A 22,236-nucleotide genomic window follows, 5' to 3' on the forward strand; every position below is an offset into this window, starting at 1 on the left:
TCACAAGGAAGAAGGCAGAGACAGATAGAGGAGGGTACTTAACGTCTTATTCTAGCCTCAATGACACACACACACACACACACACACACACACACACACACACACACACATACAATAGAGACTAGTAGAAGGAAGAATTGGGGGCCTGCCCTGGAACCCTTGAAGTCTGGCATTGTGCCAACTACTGGCCATCGCTTCGCTGCAACCATTCTGGCAGGAGAAAAGATATTTTAAAGAGATACTCTTGTGTTATCAGACTATTGGAATAACGGCTGCCAAAATATAAAAATGTCTTCAGGCGGACTGGAGATACGACTTAGAGGTTAAGAGCACTGGCTGCTCTCCCAGAGGTCCTGAGTTCAATTCCTTGGCAACCATGTGGTGGTTCACAACCATCTGTAATGAGACCTGGCACCCTCTCCTGGCCTTCAGGCGTACATGTAGGCAGAACCCTGTATATGTAATAAATAAATCTTTTAAAAACTGTCTCCAGGATCTCATGCCAAGGGGAGAAGCATTCCTGCCACCCCCACCCCCACCAGAGTGGGAGCTTATCTCCCAGGAAGAGATTTCACACAGTTCCTTGTAGGAGAGACATGATCGTCAGTGGTGGGCGGGACCACCCCTTGATCAGGTGTGCTGGTAGTTTTATGTCAATTTAACACAAGCTAGGGTCATCAGAGAAGAGGGAGAGACAACCAAGAAAATGCCTCCACAGATGAGACTGTAGGAAGCCTACAGGGCATTTTTCTAATTAGTGATTAATGGGGAAGGGTCCAGGCCATTGTGGGTGGTGCCAACTCTGGGCTGGTGGTCCTGGGTTCTATAAGAAAGCAGGCTGAGCAAACCATGGGGAGCAAGCCGGTAAGTGGCACCCCTCCATGGCCTCTGCACCAGCTCCTGCCTTCAGGGTCCTGACCTGTTTGAATTCCTGTCCTGACTTCCTTCAGTGATGGACTATGATGTGGAAGTGTAAGCCAAATGAATGCCCTCCTTCACAACAAAGTTTTGGTCACGGTGTTTCATTACATCAGTAGTAACTCTGACTAAGACACCAGAACTCTGCCTGCTCTCTACTTAAACCTGAACATCACGTCAGGACCTAGAACAAGTCGTGGGTCAGGAGGAAATCCCTAAATGTTTTTACCAGACTTTCTCTCTGTTTAATTGTCCTCCAGAGGACAAGTGGCCCAGCCTAAATTGTTAGAGCCACCTGGAGCCAGGCTGGCACTAACTGCTCTGGTAAGGATGCTATGGTGTGGATGTTATTATCCCAATTTTCCAGAGGACTCGAGAGATGCCAACACAACCTTCTGCAAGTCAGAGATACAGATGGACAGAGATACAGATGGACAGAGATACAGACGGACAGAGATACAGGTGGACAGAGATACAGATGAACAGAGATACAGATGACAGAGATACAGATGACGACAGAGATACAGACAGAGATACAGACAGACAGAGATACAGATGGACAGAGATACAAAGGGGGTAGAATTCATGGTAAGAGGATGGGAACTGCTCTGTGTTTTCTTGTTTGTTTTTGTTTTTGTCAAAGATCACATCAACAGAGGAGAAACTCAAGGCTCATTTTTAATTTGCCTCCAAGAATTGGATTTACAAATAATTCTGAACCAATGACTCCAAGTATTTTGAGAACTGGCAGCACCGTTTCCATGGACACCATAGCATAGAGCATACCTCCATGACTCTGTTGCCATCATGTCTAAGTCAGAAGATTGTCGTGTAGTTTCTCACCTCCGTGTGTGTGTGTCTGTGTGTGTGTGTCTGTGTGTTTCTCTGTGTGTCTGTTTGTCTGTGTGTGTGTATATGTATATGTGTATGTGTGTATGTGTATATGTGTATGTGTCTGTGTTATGTGTATATGTGTGTATGTGTGTGTATGTGTATCTGTGTGTGTATGTGTGTCTGTGTGTATGTGTATATGTGTGTATCTGTGTGTCTGTCTGTGTGTGTCTGTGTGTGTGTCTTTGTGTGTGGGTGAATGTGTGAATGAAGGCCAGAGGTGAATCTCAGGTGTCATTCCTCACCATCTACCTTGTGCCTTGAGACCCAGAATGTGTTAAGTAGGCTAGGTTGGGTGCCCGCCGAGCCCAGGGATCTATTTGTCTGTACCCATGCTCCCAGAGCTAAGATTACAAATATGCACCCCACACCTGGCTTTTTAACATGGCTTCCTCATGTCTGTTAGGCAAGCACATATCGGTGAAGCTGTTTCTCAGCCCAAACAGGTGTCTTTAGGGACCAGGATCTTGTCATTAGAAAGAAGCATGGAGTCCATTATTCTAAACAGGTGACACCCAACTCCAGAGAGGAGCCTTGCCCAGGTTCACAGGGTGACCTTGTGTTGGAGCCTTGACTGAAGCTCAAGTGTCTGATAATCCAGCGCTGAACACCTAGAACACATTGCTGCCCCTCCCCCACCCTTTCCCATCTCACTGTCTGACAGACCATCTTCCCAACACGAACAAAGAAAGGGCTTGTTTTAGAACTTTCTCTGTATCAGATACCTAACAGGCAGGGAATTATCATCACTGATCCACGGATAATAAGATCAACATGGGGGCTGTAGAGATAGCTCAGTGGTTAGAGCACTAGCTAAGTAAAGAATCAGGGTTTTCTTTCCAGCACCCACACATGGTGGCTCACAACCATCTGTAACTCCAGTTCCAGGGACTCTGAGCCCTCTTCTGACCTCTGAGGACATTTACACTGTCATGCACATACACTTATAGACACACATACATGTAATCAAAAATGAATAGTCTTTTTTAAAAAAAGACCAAGGTATAGAAACATTTAATACAAGGGATAACAGCTAATTCATGGAGTTGAGAAACAAGCCAGTAAAATAATTTTTTTCAAGGGGAGTGAGGACTTGAGTGATGGTCCGCCCTTAAGAGCATGTACTGCTCTTACAGAGGACTTGAGATCAGTTTCCAACACTTAGGTCAGGCCCATCAGAATCACCTGTCGCTCCGGCCTCAGAGGATCTGATGGCCTCTTCTGGCCTCTGTGGGCAGCTGCAGTTATATGCACAGAGAGCCACACACATACACATGTATAAATACTTAGAAAAGAAGCCTCTCAGGGTTTGAACACGGGTCTGCTAACCTCCAAATCCCCTGTATAAGAATATCAGGTCTTGCCTTCTTTTGTTCTGGCTTCTTCTCCTTCCCCTGGAGTCCTCCAGGAGTCAAGTGTATCCACTTCCAGCATAGGGTACAATCCACTGAAACCCACCTTCTCGCTAGCTAGTTACCTCCCCTCTTCTTGTGTTTACCAACACACACAAATAGCTTGTCCTCCCCATTTTCATCTTATTGGAGGCCCACCTTGACCCAAGCCCTCCAAGGGCCCCACCTCCATCCTGGATGGCTTCCTCAGCTTCCCTCTTCACACAGTCCCCAGCAGAGCATTCTGTAAATGCGTCATGCACATATTTACTGGCCTTTCCTGCCTGGCCCAGGGTTCCGCTGGCTGTTTCTTCCCTGAGAGGTTCTCTCGAGGTGAGCTTTGATCTCCAGAGGGGAGGGGTGATGCTAAGAGCTAGTCAGCCTATGAGTCACTATGAGAAAGAAACCAGAGAGGATGCCTGTGACTGCTGCGTCCTTCCTCTCCTAGGGTCAGAAGTGCGATAGAAATGAAAATTCCACAAGGCAGAGGGGACTGCCCCCCACCTCTGTCCTTTCTCTACAGGACTAGGAGAGCCATTAGTCAGATATGAAACCAATGGGTAGACACTGCACACAAATTCAGAGTTAAATCTAAAAGTGTTTTTGAGATGTATAGCTTCCTTGGGATAAAGCTATTCGTAGAGATAATTGAATATATGTTGTGATTAGAGAGCAGACCAGAGAGGTTTCCAGATCTCTGTACGAAATACCATCCCATGAGGGAGCCACATATCTGGGGCTTTTGGTGACATATTGCTCCTCAAAGCTCGTAGGAATTTCTGAAAAGGCCATCCTAGGCAGAAATGCAGGCCACCAAGAGAAACATAAGAAACACTCAAAATGCCTAACTGAGGAAAATTCAGTAACAGACTAGTTATAAGAGGGAGGGAGCAGGTAGGAGAAACAGCATGGCAGCCCAGGACTGAAATTCACTTACTTAGGAGGCTGAGACATTGGGATCTCAAGTTCAAAGCCTGTCTGGGTCACAATATGAGTTCAAGGCCAGCCTGGAAAACTTAGTAGGACTATCTCAAAAATTCAAACTACAGCTGAGGAGAGAGCTTAGCCCTAGTTTAATCCTTGGCATCCACAGAAAATCTGCACGTGGTGGCGTGAACTTGTAATCCTGGCGCTGGGAAGGCAGAGATATGTACAACCCTGGGACTCCCTAGTCAGCCAGCAGCATTTCCTGGTCAGGGAGTGCCAGGTCCTGATGATCTCTCTCTCTCTCTCTCTCTCTCTCTCTCTCTCTCTCTCTCTCTCTCTCTCTCTCTCTCAAAAAGTGTGCGACACTTAAGGAATGACACCCAACATTAAGGTCTGGTCTCTGTATTATATGTGTATGCACAATACATGAACACATTTATATGCATGCATACATCAGAGAGAGGGAAAGAGGAGAGAAAAGGAGGAAGAGGAAGAGGAGGAGGAGGAGAAGGGAGGAGAAGAAGGAGGAGGAGGGAGAGGAGGAAGAGGTGGGAAAGGAGGAGGGAAAAGAAGAGGAGGAGGAGAGAGAAGAGGGGGAGAAGAGGAAGAGGAGAAGGGGAAGAAGGAGAAGGAGAAGAAGAAAGAAGGAGAGGGAAAGGGAGAGGGAGAGGGAGAGGGAGGGGGAGAGGGAGAGGGAGAGGGAGGGGGAGAGGGAGAGGGAGAAGGTGGTGGCAGAGAAGAAACACCTCTATGAGATACTCCAAAACCCTTGACTGGGACATTGGCTAGGACTATAATGAAATTCTGTTGCCTTCTGCCTGTGTCTCTGATAAATGGAGAATTCTTATGTTCCTTTTCTTATGTTTTTCTCTTCTCCACGTATGTCTGCGTATGCATGTGGGCATGTGGGTGGGCACACACAGGAGGGCACATGTTCACATGTGCATGTGGAGACCCAGGGTTGATTTGGGAATTATTCTTTATTGATCTTTTACTTCATTAATTGAGACAGGGTCTCTCACCCAATCCCAGCCTGACCAAACGGCTTGTCTCTCTAACCAACTTACTCTGAGGGTCTTCTGGGTCCAACCTCCAAGCCTGGAATACCAGGTGGGATGTCACACCCACCTAGTATTTACATAGATTCTGGGGCTCCCTGGTCCTCACGCCTGTGTCACAAGCAAGAACTATTTCCATGGACTGCACCCCGTTTCTGATAATCTCTGCTTAAAGCTCAGCTGGTTTACACGGACACCCAATTCCATTATGGGACAAAATGGCCTTGCTTTAGTGCCTGCTTGCATTTAGTGCATGCGTTTTGATTTGTAATTATTTTGTATAGATTGTTAGTTGTTCTATTATAGCATATTTGACAGCCTCCTACAGTTTAAGGAACAGAAAATTACCACAGGGAACCTCTGAATGTCTCTCAAAAGCAAATGTCCAGCCTCCTCCCCAGACGTAAGCAGCATCTTGGTGTTCGTTCTAATCCATAATCTGTAGGATCTGACCTAGCTGTATGTTCCCGGACATTGTGCATCGAGGAGAAGCAAAAATATAACCAAGCATGACGTGGCAATGTTTTTTAATAAAAGTCCTCAGAAGAGGGAGGGGTGCTCCCCGGGTAAATAATTGTTTTCAGCTTCCATAGGAATTTCTAAGGACATTTTCCAGGATAGCATATGGATATGGTCATAAGCAGGCCACTATAAGTTGGGCATCTGGTGGAGCTGTAGGGGAAAATACGCACCCCAAAACATGGCTTTATCTGTCTCAGAGTTTTTAAAAAAGATTTATTTTAAAATTATGTGTGTGCTTGTACGTCTGAGCATGGGTTTTCACAAGTGTATGCAATTTCTCAAGAGGCCAATAGAGGGCATCAACTTCCCTCGAGCTAGAGTCACACAGATTGTATCCTCCCCAACATGGGTGCTGGGAACTTGAACTCAGGGTTCTTTCAAGGGCAATTGGGGCTCATAATCGCCGAGCTGTCTCTCCAGCCCCAGCCCAAAATTTGTGCTTTACTCAGGCTACTGTGAACATCTGGAGTAGAGCCAAGCTCTTCTGCAGGGTGAAATGAGGTCCTCGGGTGGCACAGAAATCAATCCAGAAGTGAGGAAAGTGCTCTCCTCACCAGGTAGATGACGAAAAATCCCAGCCAGACTCACCCAGGTCTAAAAAAAAAATAGGTCAACAGAGGCACGGTCCTGGTGGTGGCTGTTCTCAAACATCTGTTTGAGACAGGCTCCTGTATTCTTGATGACTTGACCTTTATGCTCGTGGACAGCTGCTGTCACCATTACTGTCCCCTCGAGGACTTCTTTCATTCTTTCTAAGTTGAACTCATGTGTTCTGTGTCTAGTGCCTGTCTATTCCTTGATTTATGGTCTGTTTGTTGTGGAGCACATCCTCCGGTCATTTCCTGAGGAAGGATGCGTGAGGAAATTAGCCTTCGAAGACTCTGAAGTCTAGAATTGTTGTTCTTCTGTGGTACTTGATGGAGTGCCGGGCTGAGTCAGGTGGATCTGCCGCTCTGTTGGGGGTTTGGAGGTATCTCTCTCCCTCTCATTCTAGAGGTTCCCACTGAGAAATCTGAAGCCACTCTCATTCTCGACATTGGATATCCTACCTGACTATGTGAGACCTGCTTTGCTCCCTCCAGTCTGAAGTGATACACTATTGTATGTGCGCCTTCTGAACTTTCTTCTGTGTTTCTGTTAAGCCAAGCACTTAGAGAGTTCTATGCTGGGAAATTTGCATCATTTCTATCATAATTTCTTCCCTACTTCCTCCTCCTCCTCACCTTTCTTTCTCCCCCTCTCCAGAACGGGGTCTCACTATGCATTCCTGGCTGGCCTAGAACTCACTGTAGACCAGGCTGGCCTCCCGACTCACAGGGTTCTCCCTGTTTCTGCCTCCCAAGTGCTGGGATTAAAGGTGTACACCACAATATCTGGCTTATTTCTCTTTTTCTAAGATTTTTCCACCATTTTAATATTTTTCCCTTCACGGAGTGTCTTGCCTTCTTTAAGGTCTGTTTTCTCTTCACTTCTTTCTAGAAAGCTTTGCTCTTGTCGTAGGGATTTTCATAGAAACAATGCAAGAAGAATTCCCCCCACCCCCCGTCCCCCACATACAACACTCTCCAAGTACTCAGCTTAAGAAAACAGATCCTTGTGCTCTTGTGTGGAATGGTTGTGCTGGTGAAAGGGGGACACGATTCCTCAACGCTCTGCCTTCTCAGTTACAGCTTTCCTCTCTCCTCTCACTTTCGAGGGTGTCCAGTAGTCTTCGCTTGCGCCTTTTAAGATATATCATCACGAGGGCCGGAGAGCTGGCACGAGGACTTAGCGTGCTTGCTGATCCTGCAGAGGATGTGAATTTGGTTGCCAGCGCCCCTGTTAATGGACTCACAATTGGACTCTAATTCTTCCGGGAGGAGTGAGCACCCTCCTCTGACCTCCACAGACAACCGTGCTTATGCACACAGACACGCAGTTTAAAATAGAAATAAATTGGGTGTGATGGTGCATGACTTTAATTCCGGCACTTTGGAAGCAGGAAGATCTCTGTGAGTTCAAGGCCAACCTGGTCTACAGAGTGAGTTCCAGGACAACCAAGGCTGCGTAAACAGACCCTGTCTCAAACAAACAACAAACAAACGAAGCCAAAACCAAAACCAAAAAACAACAAAATGGGGCTGGAGAGATGGCTCAGAGGTTAAGGGCATTGACTGTTCTTCCAGAGGTCCTGAGTTCAATTCCCAGCAACCACATGGTGGCTCACAACCATCTGTAGTGGGATCCAATGCCCTCTTCTGGTGTGTCCGAATGTACTTATATATAATAGACAAATAAATAAAATATTAAAAAACCAACAAAATGAATAAGCAACATAAAAATAAATCTTAAGATATATTATCTTAAAAGGTATTATCTTGCTGGACATGGTGGTGTGTAACTTTAATCTCAGCACTCAGGCAAATCTTTGAGTCTGAGACCGGCCTAGTCTGCAGAGTGAGCCAAGACTTCTACAACAGAGAAAGCTTGGCTCAAAACATCAAAAGATAAAAAGAAAGAAAAAGAAAAAAAATGTTATCTTGTTCTTGTTCCATGGGTTCTTCATTCTCACAAGACTATTAATTGTAAAATTTTATATAATTTTTCTTTTGCCAAGTTTCTTTCTTCTACTTGACTTTTAGCCTAATTCCCCCGTGTTAGTCTTTTCTTAGGCACAGAACTTGCATGTGCTCTTGACAATGAACGGGAAGCTTAAAGACAGAAATGAAGCTCTAAGCAGGTAGGTGGGCCTGCCAGCTTTGAACTTCAAAACAGGGTCACCTTGCTGGGCCTCCTGTTGAGTGGAGAACCTAACATCTTCAAGTGCTATTGTCCAGGTGGTCAGGGTACCCAGCAGATGAACTTCCTGTGTCTTGCCGAGAAGGTAAGTGTCTAGATGCCAAGGTGTCAGGACACCAGTGTAGAAATGGCATACAGAGGAAGAACCTTTCAAAATCAATTTTATTTCATATGCTGTCTCTATGAGGACCACATGGATGGGACATGGGAAAGGAACTGCTGTTATCCCGTGCCTACAATTCTTTTTTTTTTCTTTTCTTTTTTTCTTTTCTTTTTTTTCGGAGCTGGGGACCGAACCCAGGGCCTTGCGCTTGCTAGGCAAGCACTCTACCTCTGAGTCAAATCCCCAACCCCGCCTACAATTCTTGTTGCCATGTCAGACACTAGATTTCCCCCCCACACAGCAGAAGATAGAGTTTACTGTGTTGGTTTAGGACATAAAAGTGCACGTCTGTGCCCTAGCTCATCCACCATTCCCAAAAAGCCAGTATGACAAGCACTGGGAAGTTATTGGAGACAGGTCCAGAGATGTCAAATTAACTTGCCGTGGTCTGACAGCTGTGACATGGCATAGTTGGGGTTCAGATCCTATTTTATTTCAAAGATCTGCATTGGTATTCCCCCCTCCCCCGGAGCTGGGAACTGAACCCAGGGCCTTGTGCTTGCTAGGCAAGCGCTCTACCACTGAGCTAAATCCCCAACCCCTGTATTGGTATTTTGCTTTAAATTGCATTTTTTTGCGACAGGGTCTCAGTATGTAGCCCCGGATGGCCTGACAGGCTGGTCTCATACTCACAGATCTCCACCTGCCTCTGTCTCCTGAGGGAATGCTGGGACTAAAGCCGTAAGCCACCACACTGGGACCTAAATGATGTATCTTTCTCCTAGTAAGGAAATTCATGGTTATTATGCATAGGTAGGAGATAGATAAAGTTTCAGTTAAATGTTTAAAAAGCAACCATAAAGCCACCACAATGCTAGACCATGATTTGCAACTCATGATAATATCTTTGTCTATTTTATTTGTCCTTCATATAAACAATTTAGGTTGGCGAGGCTATTCTATTTCTAAGTGCATAGCATCAAGCCAAGGGTGAGAGGCATAATCAGAAGGACAGGGTCTCAGGTGCCTGGATTGAGAGCTGCCGCTGCCGATTGAAGTGGGTGCAGAGACTCGGTTCAGTACCACGGAGAGTTCCTCAGCGTTCCCTGGCTAGGAGCTGCTTCCCCTCTGTGTAAAATTAGACCACAGACAGTTGGGATTTGGAGCTTAGGGATGTCTCTCTTTTGCATCTAGGGAACTGATCTTGTAACTCAATCAAAAGAGCCCTGTGGGACACGGTTCTCTCTACTATTTATCCTGCTGCCCCCTAGGCTGGAATGCCTGGCTGGTTTCTATGCACCCTTTAGTGTATTTGATCATTGATTTCTTCCATAAGCTTTCATAGCTCTCTTTGCCCTCGTCCTCAGTGACCCCCTCCCCCACCTCTTCATCTCTCTTGACATCATGTGTGCCACATTAGATTGTAGCCGTCCAGTTATTTTTAATCAGCCAGTGAATGTTTTGAGTCAGGGACCGCGTCTCAGTTTTCTTTGGTTCTAGCAAGCACTCGTTAATATGAACAAACCAGACAAGGCTAGGTCTGGAGTTACAGCTCAGCAGTCAAGAGCACATGATGCTGGTGCAGAGGTCCTGAGTTTGGTTTCCAGCATCCAGATCAGGAGCACACAACCTCCTCTAACCCCAGCAACTGGGCGTCCAATGCCTCTGGCCTCTGTGGACACCTGAATACATGTGGTACATGTAAAAACCCACGGAGCCTCATATGTAAATAAAAATAAATTACTCTTTAAAAGCATAATTAAACAGGGCTTACAGCGATGCTCGGTTGCTGAAGTGGAGAGGACCTGAGTTGTGTGCCTGGAAATCCAGTGCTATGGGGTAAAGACAGGCAGATCCCAGGGGTTGATGGCCAGCCAGTCTAGCTGAGTCAGTCAGCTCTGGGTTGTGTGAGAGACTTTGTATCAAAAAATGAAGTGGAGGGGGCAGGTGATTGTCACTACAGCAGTTGTGTGTATTACGCGATGTTGAAACATCTAAGGTGTCTAGTGCCAAGAGTACTTATCCCCTAGGTTGTGATAGAAAGCACTACCTACAGACATCAACAAATATCCTTCAGGCAGCTAAGTCTTCCCTAGCCGAGAGCTAACCTCAGTGGGTTTCTATTACCTCCAGGTAGTGACCTGATTTAAATATGGGGAAGGGGTTTTCCTGCATGTGGAGGTCAAAAAATGACATCGGACCGCCTGTCTTCCTCAATCTCTTCTCTTTGTTTAAAAAAAAAAAGGTTTATTTTTTCAATCACCTGTGCATGTGGGCAGTCTACGCATGTGTGAGTGCAAGCATCCAGAGTCCAGACAACTGTGTCAGAGCCTCTGAAGCTGGAGTTACAGAAGGTTATGAGCCTCCCGGAATGGCGTCAGGTACTAACGCAGGTCTCCTGCAAGAGTGGTAAATACTGAGACATTTCTCCAGCCCCCCACACTTTATTTTTTGATACAATGGTTTGGTCCCTGACTGGGCAATTTCTAAAGACAGAAAACTTTGTCCTGGGGGATTAGTGGGCTCAGAGTCATGGAAGAGAGACAGTCAGATTGAAGAAGCTACTTTTTTTTAACCAAGGTCCAACTAAGGCTTAGTGATTTTTTTCCAGACCTCTTTTCAAGATGTACGATGGTGGGGTTTGTGCTGGGGCAAAGCCTTGATGTGCTTAGCTATGTGTGTGTAAGCTACAGGAGAATGGATTTGTCACTGAGTGGTGTGGAGACAGTTCGAAGCCTTTTGGACTTTGCAATAACCTGGAGGATTAGAATTTAGAGAGAATAGCAAACAAGAACTGCTCTGCCTCTAGTCCAAAGAGAGAAAGTCCTTTTAGTAGTAGAGCGGGCATGAGGCCATTGTGCTTACAGAAAAGCAGTAGGAAAACCAGAGAAGTTTAACCTGCAGGGTTGTCTCTTCAAAGAAAGCGGTGCGTATCTGTTTTCTGCCCAGAAGGCAGAGAATGGATGAGGTTAATAGCCTGGTGACCCATGCGATTTGTAGGGTCAGGCCACAACTAGCTCCCCAGACTTATGTTTATCCCAGACTCTTCCTCCTGACATGCTTATCTTGAGCTTTGCTTCTCGGTCAATCGAACTCATCCCGAGGGCAGATGTCACATGCACTTTGCAAATGGAGTGGAGGTGGCTAATAGCCTAGTGACCTCTGTGCTATCTGCATGGCCAGGCCACATCTGGCTCCCCCTGCTCCCCCAATCCTTATCCTGAACATCGTTTCTTGGTCAATAGAGTCCATCTTTACGGAAGAAGTCATGTGTGCTTTGAAAAGAGTTCCAACGTAATCATGTCTTTAGCCTCCTTGTATACACGGGATCGAGTTAATTATCATCAGGAAACTATTTTCCAAAATTTTACTGTGCCTAAGTATGCCTAAAATAAACGTTCCACCGTCAGACTCCAGAAGTTTGAACCAACACTTTACGGAGCCACGTTGAACCATATTTTCTTCTTACCTCACACGGATCTGCTGGCCCTGGAGTTTGCAGAGATGCCCAGGACTAGGTAAGTTCAGTTGGTGGATCTGTAAGTGCAGGGTAGTGATGGGTCTCCTGAGGGAAAGTAGGGTCACAGCCAGCTCTCTGTCAGAATGGCTGTACGAATTTCCCACATATACTTACCCTTTATCTAGGGTCCTGCAGGAGGCCTCAGGATATTGTTTCCCTTTTCAAAATCAAAATCTTAGTGTGTGTGTGTGTGTGTGTGTGTGTGTGGGTGGGTGGGTGTGGGTGTGCGCGCACGCGCGCGCGCGCGCACACGTATGCATATGAAAACACACATGCCATAGCCTGTAAATTGTGGTCAGAGCGTTCCCCTTTTTCCACTTTGTGGGTACTGAGACTGAAGTCAGGCACCTTTACCTGCTGAGCCATTTCACCACCATGACACCTTCTCTCTTTAACTTAAAGTACCAAGGTGAAACAGTTCAGCAGTAGCATGCTTTCCTAACACTGTATAAAGCTCTATCTGTATTATTTACGTGTGGGATGCCGTGGTAACATACCCGACAGAAGAAACCAAAGGGAGATGAGGTTTACCTGGATCCAAAGTTTAGTATAATTTATCATGGCAAGGGAGGCAGCATGTGGCTTGAGAAGCATGGGAGGAGGGCTCAGTAGATGGCACCTGGGGCTTGGGCCAAGCTTCTTCACATTACAATAGATGAGAAAACAGAGAGCTCAGGCTGGGAGCAGAAGTAGAAACCATCTTTGAGGCCATAACACCTTTGTTAATGAGGCCACGGGACCCAACCTCCCTAAAACAGCATCATTAGCCGAGAATCAAGTGTTTAAACACACAAATCTCTGGGAATATCCCCAGAACTGGGGGATAGAGAGGAAGGCAAAAAGAGACGGAGAGAAGGAAAAAGGGGGAATGAGAGGAGTTAGAGAGAAGAGACAGAGATGGGTGGAGAGGACAGGGAGGAAGAAGAAAGGAAGGAAGGAAAGGAAAGGGAACCAATGCAATTGTGGTTACCAGTAGGTTTAGAAACCACTCAGTTGGTGGCTTGTACTGTGGTTCCTGCTTTGGTGACCCATTTTTCTAGTCCACCTCTCTTGGTAGACACCTGTCACATGCGACTTAATTATGTAAGAAGAAACGTCACTTAGAGTCACTTAGAGCTGGCTCCCACTTCAGTGACTTGGCTATATGTGTCAGAGGAGCGTCACTGTCTGACAGCGAAGGCCACTGTTGTCAGCAGTTGGACTTTCAGCATTCGAGTCCTGTACAATGAGACCCAGGTTCAACTTTCCACCTCCCTGTAACTACCTACCTGAAACTCAAGTGTCTCACCTAGAACCATTCTTATTTCCTCTTTGCCTTCCTTGTAATCTGCAATGAGTTCAGTTTCATTCAAAGTGGTGGTATGACCAAGTGACTACAATATTATTTTGGAATTAAGGCAGGCTGGAATTCTAGTGTGGCTATGAGCCAACCTACACTAAGTCAGTCAACACCTTAGGGGTGGCAGAGCAACAAGATAGAAGGGCCTGGGTCAATGCCCAATGTCATGCTCATATAATGCCTAGGGGGAAAACACACACTTAGATTTCATTCCAGCTAGCATTCTTTGCCTCTATTCAGAAATCTGAAACGTATCCTACTAGTTAGTGAGCCAACCATTATAAAACAGGTGACAAGGAATTGTCACAGAAGAAGCATTTGGTGCTAAAAGATATCTTGAAGCAATAAGACACAATCTTGGAAACAGAGCCTGAGAAGCATCTATAGAAGGAGCTGACTCAAGCCCACTGAGTCAGATAAGGAGCACTTTGCTAGGCGAGGAGGTGAGGAGTCCTGATGAAGGGAAAAGTGTGAGGGACAGAAAGGCAGTGGTGCCTGGGAAACTGCAGTTTTCAATCAGGGTGGGGAGCAGTGAAGCTGAGACAGGCAGTGCAGTCTGCATGATGAAAGGGAGATGTGATTGCAAGAGGAAGGAAACAGGGAACGACCACTGGAAGACCTCTGTCCTGAGATTTTACCATAGAACATACTATCCACCACAGAACTCCCCACAATGGATGAAGCCCTCACTATAGCGACTGTAACAGTGGAACTCTACGCCATAGGAACCCCTTACTGCAGAACCAGGACCTTCGCAGCTCTGGAGGAGAAAAGAGACTGAAAGCCAAAGTTCAGGATGGTTTTCCTCACCCCATCATAATGAGCTTCTTTTTAATCCCTCAAAATAATATTGATATGATTCTTTGGGAATTTTACCTCATACACTTTAATCACACTCACCTCCCAGTCCTTCCACATCCTCTCTCCTCTTCACCCTTGTGACCTGATCCCTGCCCCCAACAATAACAATAACAACAACAGCAAAGCAAGTTCAATTTTTGTTGTCTACACATTCGTTAGAGCATGATCAAACTCACAGAGGCCGGCCCACTAAACAAAATTGAGTCCTTGACCTGCACCAGAGGCCATCAGTTGTGGAGAAATGCACCTCAGCATCCCTAAGAATTCTCTTCCTTTTCAGGCTGTTACTTCAGGGGAGGTCGTGGGGTAGCGTTATCTCAGAAGACTTCTGTGACCCTCTCTCTCAGTCATGTATCTGTAGTCATTGGTGTCACTGCCAAAGTAGCTTCCTGGCTCTTTACAGTCAGCTGGGGCTAGGATCCTGGGCTTCCTCATGGTTTCTGGTCACAGCAGAAACCATGAACGTGGTCTACAGCTGCAGTAGCACCACAGACCCAGACGTGACCCTTGGTGTCAGCATGGGCCTGGACATCAACAGGGACTCAGGTGACAGCTCATGCCACCTAGACTGGTACGCCTCACCCACCCCTCTAGAGTTAGCATGGCCCACAGACATCAACATGGCTTCAGGCTGCAGAACAGATCACATGACCTTCAGTGGTAGCAGTGGCTCATGGACATCAGCACAGACCCTGGCTGCAGTAGGACCATGGACCCAGACATGACCATTGGTGGCAGTAGCAGCATGGACCCAGACAGCTCCATGGCCTCAGGTGCAGTGCAGGCCACTCATATCCATATGGCTTCCAGGGGGCAGCATGGCTGACAGACATCAACATAGCCTCAGGCTGAGACACAGATCACACACATCCACATGGCATTAGGTGACTCTAACATCTGGACATAATGTACATCTCCATGGCCCCTGATTGCCTCAGGACCACTAACCTGCACTCGATCCTTAGGGGCTTCATAGACCAGAGCATCTCGTCGAGGAGGTCCGGTCCAGAAAGCAAATCGTTCCTCACCTTGGCCTCTCTCGTTGCCCAGAGCCAGGGCGATCCCGCATCTGGCAGTGTTCCGGGGCTGTCTGTGTCTGTGTCTGTGTAAGCTCCGTTTCACCACTGTCACTGCCGTAGCCGTTCTGCCTCTCTCCACCGCGCCAGGACTGCTCCACTTGGCCATCTTTCTCACCTCTCCATTGATCATTTGTTCGTCATAGAACAGTGGGTCTGCGGACTCTGTGGTCAGACTCCACAGATCCAAACTCAGCTTGCTATGTGACATCCACTATGTAATCTCTGTCCGACTGCCTTCTCAGAGGGCAGAGAAGAGTAAAGTGCAAAACACCCCCTTCCAAGTGGGTAGCACACAATCCGGTACACACTGGTCACTCTATTAGGGCCAGAAGTTATTAGGAACTCAATATTCTTGGTTGAAAGTGAATTAACCTATCCTCAAGGTGTTTAAAACATGAACACAGAGATAGATCTCTTTTCCATTGGAAATAAGTCAAGAAAATAATAATTCCCAAGGGTTATTTATTATTTAGGGATGGCCTCATTCCCCCTCCATCACGTCCACCTTGCAACAGACTGCGGTAATGGCTTCTCAGGGTGCAGAGCTTTGAAATGACTAACAGCCAAACAAGTAACACAGAGAAGGGTCAGGGGTCCAGTCTGCTGGACCAGGTTGTATCGTCAAGAGGGGACAGCGTTCCCTCTGGGCCTCAGCGTCTACTAATGCTGTTATCATGAAACATGGGTCTCTCTGGGCTCCAGACCCTGGTATCTTGAAAGTCAGAAGTTGGGGACAAATCCAAGGGTTGAAACTGAAGTTTCTAGGGAGGTGGCTGAACAGCCAGCCCATCTTGTCAAGAGTCAGGAAATGCTCTAGGTCCTAGGAATATATTTTAGCAAGACGGCCGTGTTTTAATAAGGAGCTTGTGTGTCTCCAGTTTCGTCTCCACCTATACCTGCGAGGCAGGATCCCCTGTAGCATATATGATGGGTCTCGGGAGAGTTTTAAGGTGGGGTTGACATAATCATTCTTATTTCTAATTCTGTTGAGGTTACCTAGGAGGCTGGTGGCACTCAACACTGGGTGAGCTCCAAGGAAGAGCAAGGGGGCCAGAGTACCTACCCATCCAAAGTTGGTTGCTTATTGGTGTGTGTATGTATGATGCTCTCCCAACATTTTTTCACATGTATGTGTGGTATGCATGTGTATATGGAGGCCAGAGATTGACATCGTGTGTTTTCCTCTGTTGCTCCTCACCTTGTATACACCTGGCATTTACATGGGTGCTAGGAATCTGAACCCTGGGCCCCATTCTTGCATGGTAAGTGCTCTATCTGCTGAGGCATCTCCCCAGCACCTCCCCTAAAAGGTTTCTATTCTGCCTCTTGTCCTAGGCTGCCAACACTCCTACAGCCAGAGAAAGGCTCCAGGTACTTACAGATACCATCAACATGCACAGCAAGACTGTGATTTTAGTGACTATTGACGGCAGCCCTGATACTTCATTAGAGTAGCTTGTAGTTATTGAACCCCGGGAAGGGGAAATTCCAGATCCTCATTTTCAATCCCAGGCCTGGTGGGTCACTTTCTGCCTGTGTTTCCAAGTCTGGTAGGAAATTTTACATGCTCAGCTGTCAGACTTCTTGCAATGGTCTCAAAGCAGACCCAGTGGCCACATACTCATCTCTCTATCATTCCCATTCTTAAGCCTGTCAAGACAGAACATGTGAATAAACAAGTCAGGCAAGACAGTGTCCTTGCAGACAGGCATCAAGAATCACTGGACTCCTGGGATCTATGGCCCAGGAGGGCTACACAGGATGGATGGAGTCCCATCTGTGTGTGCTCTACGTCATACAACAGCTGAGTGTCCGCCCAAACACTCTTCTCTGGGGTTTCATGCCTGGGATAGCCTTTGGAATACAGAGCTTAAGCACCTCAGGACATCCCCCTGCAGAAGAATCATCAGTAGAGTCTGGGCTGTTCCTTCTCCTCCTAGGATGCCACATCCTTGGCACCTTCTTCAGATTTGCAAGCAAGAGCAGGCGGAGTTGAGTCAAGCAAGATCACCCTGGAACCCACTGTTCTGGATCTTACACTGAACACTCTTAGTGCCCAAGTCTTCCATTTCCTCCTACCAGACACTTTGTTTCACTTGCACTGAAACAAAACTGAGTAATGTTTTAGTGTGGCCCAGGTGTCTTGCTATTCCTTGACCAGTTGACTAGGTGTTGCTCATGGCAATATGTAGAACTAAGACGGTGTGCTTGCTTACAAACAGAACACATTTCTTGGATACCCTTGCTACTATCCCACTGTGACAAAGCCATTCTCATATCTTGGATTTAAATTTTAAAAAGAAAGAAAGAAAGAAAGAAAGAAACAAACAAACAAAGAAACAAACAAAGAAACAAACAAAGAAACAAAGAAACAACGAAAAGGAGATAGGTGCTGGAGAGATGGCTCAGCAGTTAAGATTACAAATTGCCTTTGCAGAAAATACGAGTTCAGTTTCCAGGACAGACCTCAGGTAGCTTACAACTTCAGCTCTGGGGGACCTGGGGGATTCTGGTCTCTGTAGATACCTGTACACACACACACACACACACACACACACACACACACACACACACACACACACACACACACGGAGATCCAACAGCTTACACATAATTAAAAAGGAAAATTTACCTAAAATCAAGAGAATGGAGAAGTCCACAGAGTACAAATTATGTAACTGTAGTCCACACTAAAACATTACACAGGGCCACAGGGCACATGTGCATATTATTACTTATGACTTACACGTATACACATATGCATATGTGAGATATATAATTTTGTAGGTAGATTCAGCTTTCCTTGGCTTACTGCAAAGCATTAAGTTTTGTGGCAGATAACAGATATTTATACACTCTTTGTAGTTCATTCTGATTAAGGTAGACTTTGTCTTTCAACTTGACTGTGGCCTTTTTGACCTTGGACATAGGATTGCATGAAGTTTTTTTTTTTCAAAGCTACATTCTATCTTTTATTTAAAAGATAGTGACAAGAAAGATATCTGTACACATTCACTATGGGCACACATATGTATATTTATACAACATACACTAATATACATATATAATGTACAATTATATATACTATACATAGTATATATACATATATGTATGTGTATGTACATATATGTATGTATATATGTATATATCATACATAATTCACACATGGTACTTCTTTTTAGGCTCAGGCTTCAAAAGACCACCACTCTCTCTCTTTAAATGGGTTTTCAATCTTGGAACAATTAGTATATTGAACCAAATACATCTTTGCTGTCCAGGCTGGTTCAATGCATTGTGGGATATTGATCAAGAGTCCTAGCTTCAGGGATCAGGTGACAGTAGTGAGGTCCACTCACCCTCTGCTTTTCCAAGAGAAGACAAATTTATGAAAATCACACATTAAATGTATTTTAGAGAGCACTTCTTTTTCAAAAAAAAAATTAAAGGTTTTTTTTTTTTTTTGGTTCTTTTTTTCGGAGCTGGGGACCGAACCCAGGGCCTTGCGCTTCCTAGGTAAGCGCTCTACCACTGAGCTAAATCCCCAGCCCCTAAAGGTTTTTGAGTATGATTGTTTGCCTATATACGTGCACAGTACATATGCCTGGTGCCTGATATGGTCAGAAAAGGGAGCTGGATCACCTACAACTGGAATTACAGATGGTTATCTACTGCCATGTGGGTGCTGGGAATCAAACCCAGGTCCTTTGGAAGAGCAACAAGTGTTATAAACCTGTGAGCCACCTCTCCAGCCCCCCATGGGACAATTATTTACTCTCCCACAATCCTTATTTTTAAAGATTCACTTTTATTTTTAATTAAGTGTCTCTGTGTGTCTGTGTATGTGCATGTTCGTATGGGTACCTGAGGAGGCAGGAGGGACTGGATCCTCAGGAGCTGGAGTTACAGGCGGCTGGGAGCACCCTGATGTGGGTGCTGAGATTCAGGCTCTGGTCCTCCATAAGGGCAGCACATGTGCTCTTAACACCCAAGCCACCTTTTATTTTATTTTATTTTTTTTCGGAACTGGGGACTGAACCCAGGGCCTTGCGCTTGCTAGGCAAGCACTCTACCACTGAGCTAGATCCCCAACCTCCCCAAGCTACCTCTTGAGCTCCCTATTCCGCAGTCTCATCTGAGGAGGAAATGAAGTTGACTTGGCAGGATTTGTTCCTCATGATCCTCAATCTTTTCTTTTATCTCATCTTTCAACCTCTTCTGAAAAGGACTTGAATGAGTTTATCGAGTGTGAAAACAAATGTAAAAGCACAGCAAATGGAAAATGGGTCACCAGATTAAGACAGGACAGGAACGACGCCAGCACTTGCCTGGGAAGTCCCGGTTAGCCTTAGCTGATCCTTTCCCCACTCTGTGCTCCTTCACAGGTAACCTTGGCTGCTCCTCCTATTCCGGCTCCAGGAGCTGGCAAGATGTCCTCTGAGTCATCCCTTTTGGTTCCTTAGCTCTGCCATGCCTCCGCTCTCAGTCCTTTTGAAGGCACCACATCTCTATCAGGGACACTGACCCCAAAAGGCCATGGATCCTGATGTTTCAGTCTATGTGTCTTCTCAATGTGCTCGAAGGTTTCAGTGTTCTTGTCAGGTGACCAACGCAATGCAGTCTCTCAGGAGAGCAATGGGGAGCAAGGCCTACTACTTCTGAGGAGAAAGGAATTTTTTGTAGCTTCTCAACCTGACACTGCCATAGAAACTCCACTTTGGGGCTTGGAGAAATGGCTCAGCAGTTAAGAATGCTCACAGATAATGCTTGCAGAGGACCACAGTTCAGTTCTAGAACCCACACCCAGCTACTGCCTGGAACTCCAGCACCAGGGGATCTGACGCCCTCTTCTGGTCTCCACAAGCAACTGTACTCACGTACACGTAAAACAAACAAAACAAACAAAACCAAAAAAAGCCCAACTCAAAAAAAAAAAAAAAAAATCCCTGTCTTACCATCTGCAATCCAAGATTCAGTCTTCACATGACTTTCTGGGTCATAGCTGCTATCTAGTTGATTTCAGCTTCAGTGCTTAAATATCACTACCGTTCCCATCACAGGTCTCCATTTAATACTTCCTAAATTCAGTTTTCACAGTCTGGATATAATAGGCACCTCAAACCCTTCGCATAGCCCAAAATTTCAATGTTCACTCCATTACCCTCCCATTTTAGTCTCCCTCCAAAAAAGGGGAGGCCCCCAGCAACATTCACTCACCTGGTTGTCCAGGATAGCAGCAAGCACAGAGGTAGAAAATACCAATGGAGGCAATTGGTTTGCACTGAGCTCCTAACCAACAGACCAAATCAAAATGGGCAGTTGGACTAAGACACTTTCCCTTCCTCCTGTTACAGTCTTAGTTAGGGTCTTATTGCTGTGAACAGACACCATGACCAATGTGAGTTTTATAAAGGACAACATTTAATTGGGGCTGGCTTACAGATTCAGAGGTTCAGTCCATTATTATCAAGGCAGGAGTACGGCAGCGTCCAGGCAGGCATGGTGCAGGAGGAGCTGAGTTCTACATCTTCACCGGAAGAAAGCCAGGAACAGACAAAGCATCCTCAGGCAGCTAGGAGGAGGGTCTCCAAGCCCATCTCACAGTGACACACTTCCTCCAACAAGGCCACACCTTCTAGTAGTGCCACTCCCTGGGCCCAGCATATGCAAACCATCACATCCTGGGTTTTAGGAAGTTCTGTGAGGTCAAGCACACTAGCTGCTCAGAGCACTGAACTCGATGTTTCTTCTGACTGTAGCACTCTTGACCACACGGCTCCATGACTTGTCCACTCATTTCATCTGGTCTCTGCTTAGACAGCAGCCTCTTTCAGAGGTCCTCCTCAATCACTGATCAGAGCTGCACCAGCTCCATTACTCGTGTTGCATTTCTTCACAGCATTTATCAGACCTTGAATTAAATATGTGGTGGCGTGATTATCTGTTGCTCATCTTTTCGATTAGACTGTAGAGAGCAAAGGTCTTTGTTTCGTGACCCCTGCCTCCTGCTCTCAATCCTTAATGCTTGGTACAGAACTCAACACAGAGCCTAGACAAACATTTGTTAGGTGAATAGGACTCCATTTTCTAGCTTTTTGCCTCAAACTCAGTAATATCCAACAAGTATTTGAGACTCGATTCTGCAAGTGGTACTTAGCCAAGTGTTTGGTACTTAGCTTGGAGCTTTAAAAATCTGTAAAACAGTAAGATCTGAAATTTTAATTTTTGGATTAATTCTAATTGCAAGAAGGAATAAGAATACCTGGAGTCCTAGAAATGTTCTTTCCTGGCTGGTAGTTACACAAGTGCATAGCTGAGACTACAGTTATGATCTGTAATTTTATAAATACATTTTTATTCATTTTTGAAAAGATCATATATGCATACAGTATGTTTTGTTCATATTCACTCTCCTCTAACTCCTCCCACATTGATACCCTCTCACCTTGTCCTTTTTTTATTTTTTAAGTAATCCACAGATTCTCATTCGTGTGCTGCCGGTATATACTCATGGGTATGAGGCAATACACCACGATGTGATTGACCCAGCAGAGCCTACATTAAACTGACTCTCCCTCCCCCAGAAACCATCACCCATGAGTAGGCGGTGGGGGATTGCGAGGGTTGGGTAGCTTGATTTTGTGCAGGCAACCACAGCTGTTGGGAGTTCAAGAGTAGGCCCTTGAGGGCCAGAAGACACTGTTTCAGGCTGGCTCCCTCCTGTGCCTGGCTCTTAAAATCTTGTCGCCCCCTCGAGTTGTGTATTTTAAGTTTTATCTCATTAAGTTCGCTTATTTTATATTTCTTGTCCCGTCAGTGCATCTTTCTAGCGTAGCAAGCAAAATAAATGAT

At 45.8% G+C, this 22,236-nt stretch overlaps 1 long non-coding RNA gene across 1 annotated transcript; it reads right to left on the reverse strand.

The window, feature by feature from the left end:
* Window positions 1–20,787: 20,787 nt before the first annotated feature.
* Window positions 20,788–21,966, reverse strand: LOC134481914 (uncharacterized). The gene is made up of 2 exons (XR_010057857.1): window positions 21,830–21,966; window positions 20,788–21,295 (listed from the first exon to the last, which is right to left on the reverse strand). It is a non-coding gene; the product is annotated as an uncharacterized LOC134481914 (long non-coding RNA).
* Between the last annotated feature and the right edge of the window lie 270 nt (window positions 21,967–22,236).

This window comes from Rattus norvegicus, chromosome 15 (assembly GCF_036323735.1).
Source record: "Rattus norvegicus strain BN/NHsdMcwi chromosome 15, GRCr8, whole genome shotgun sequence".
In the NCBI taxonomy this organism is placed as follows: domain Eukaryota; kingdom Metazoa; phylum Chordata; class Mammalia; order Rodentia; family Muridae; genus Rattus; species Rattus norvegicus.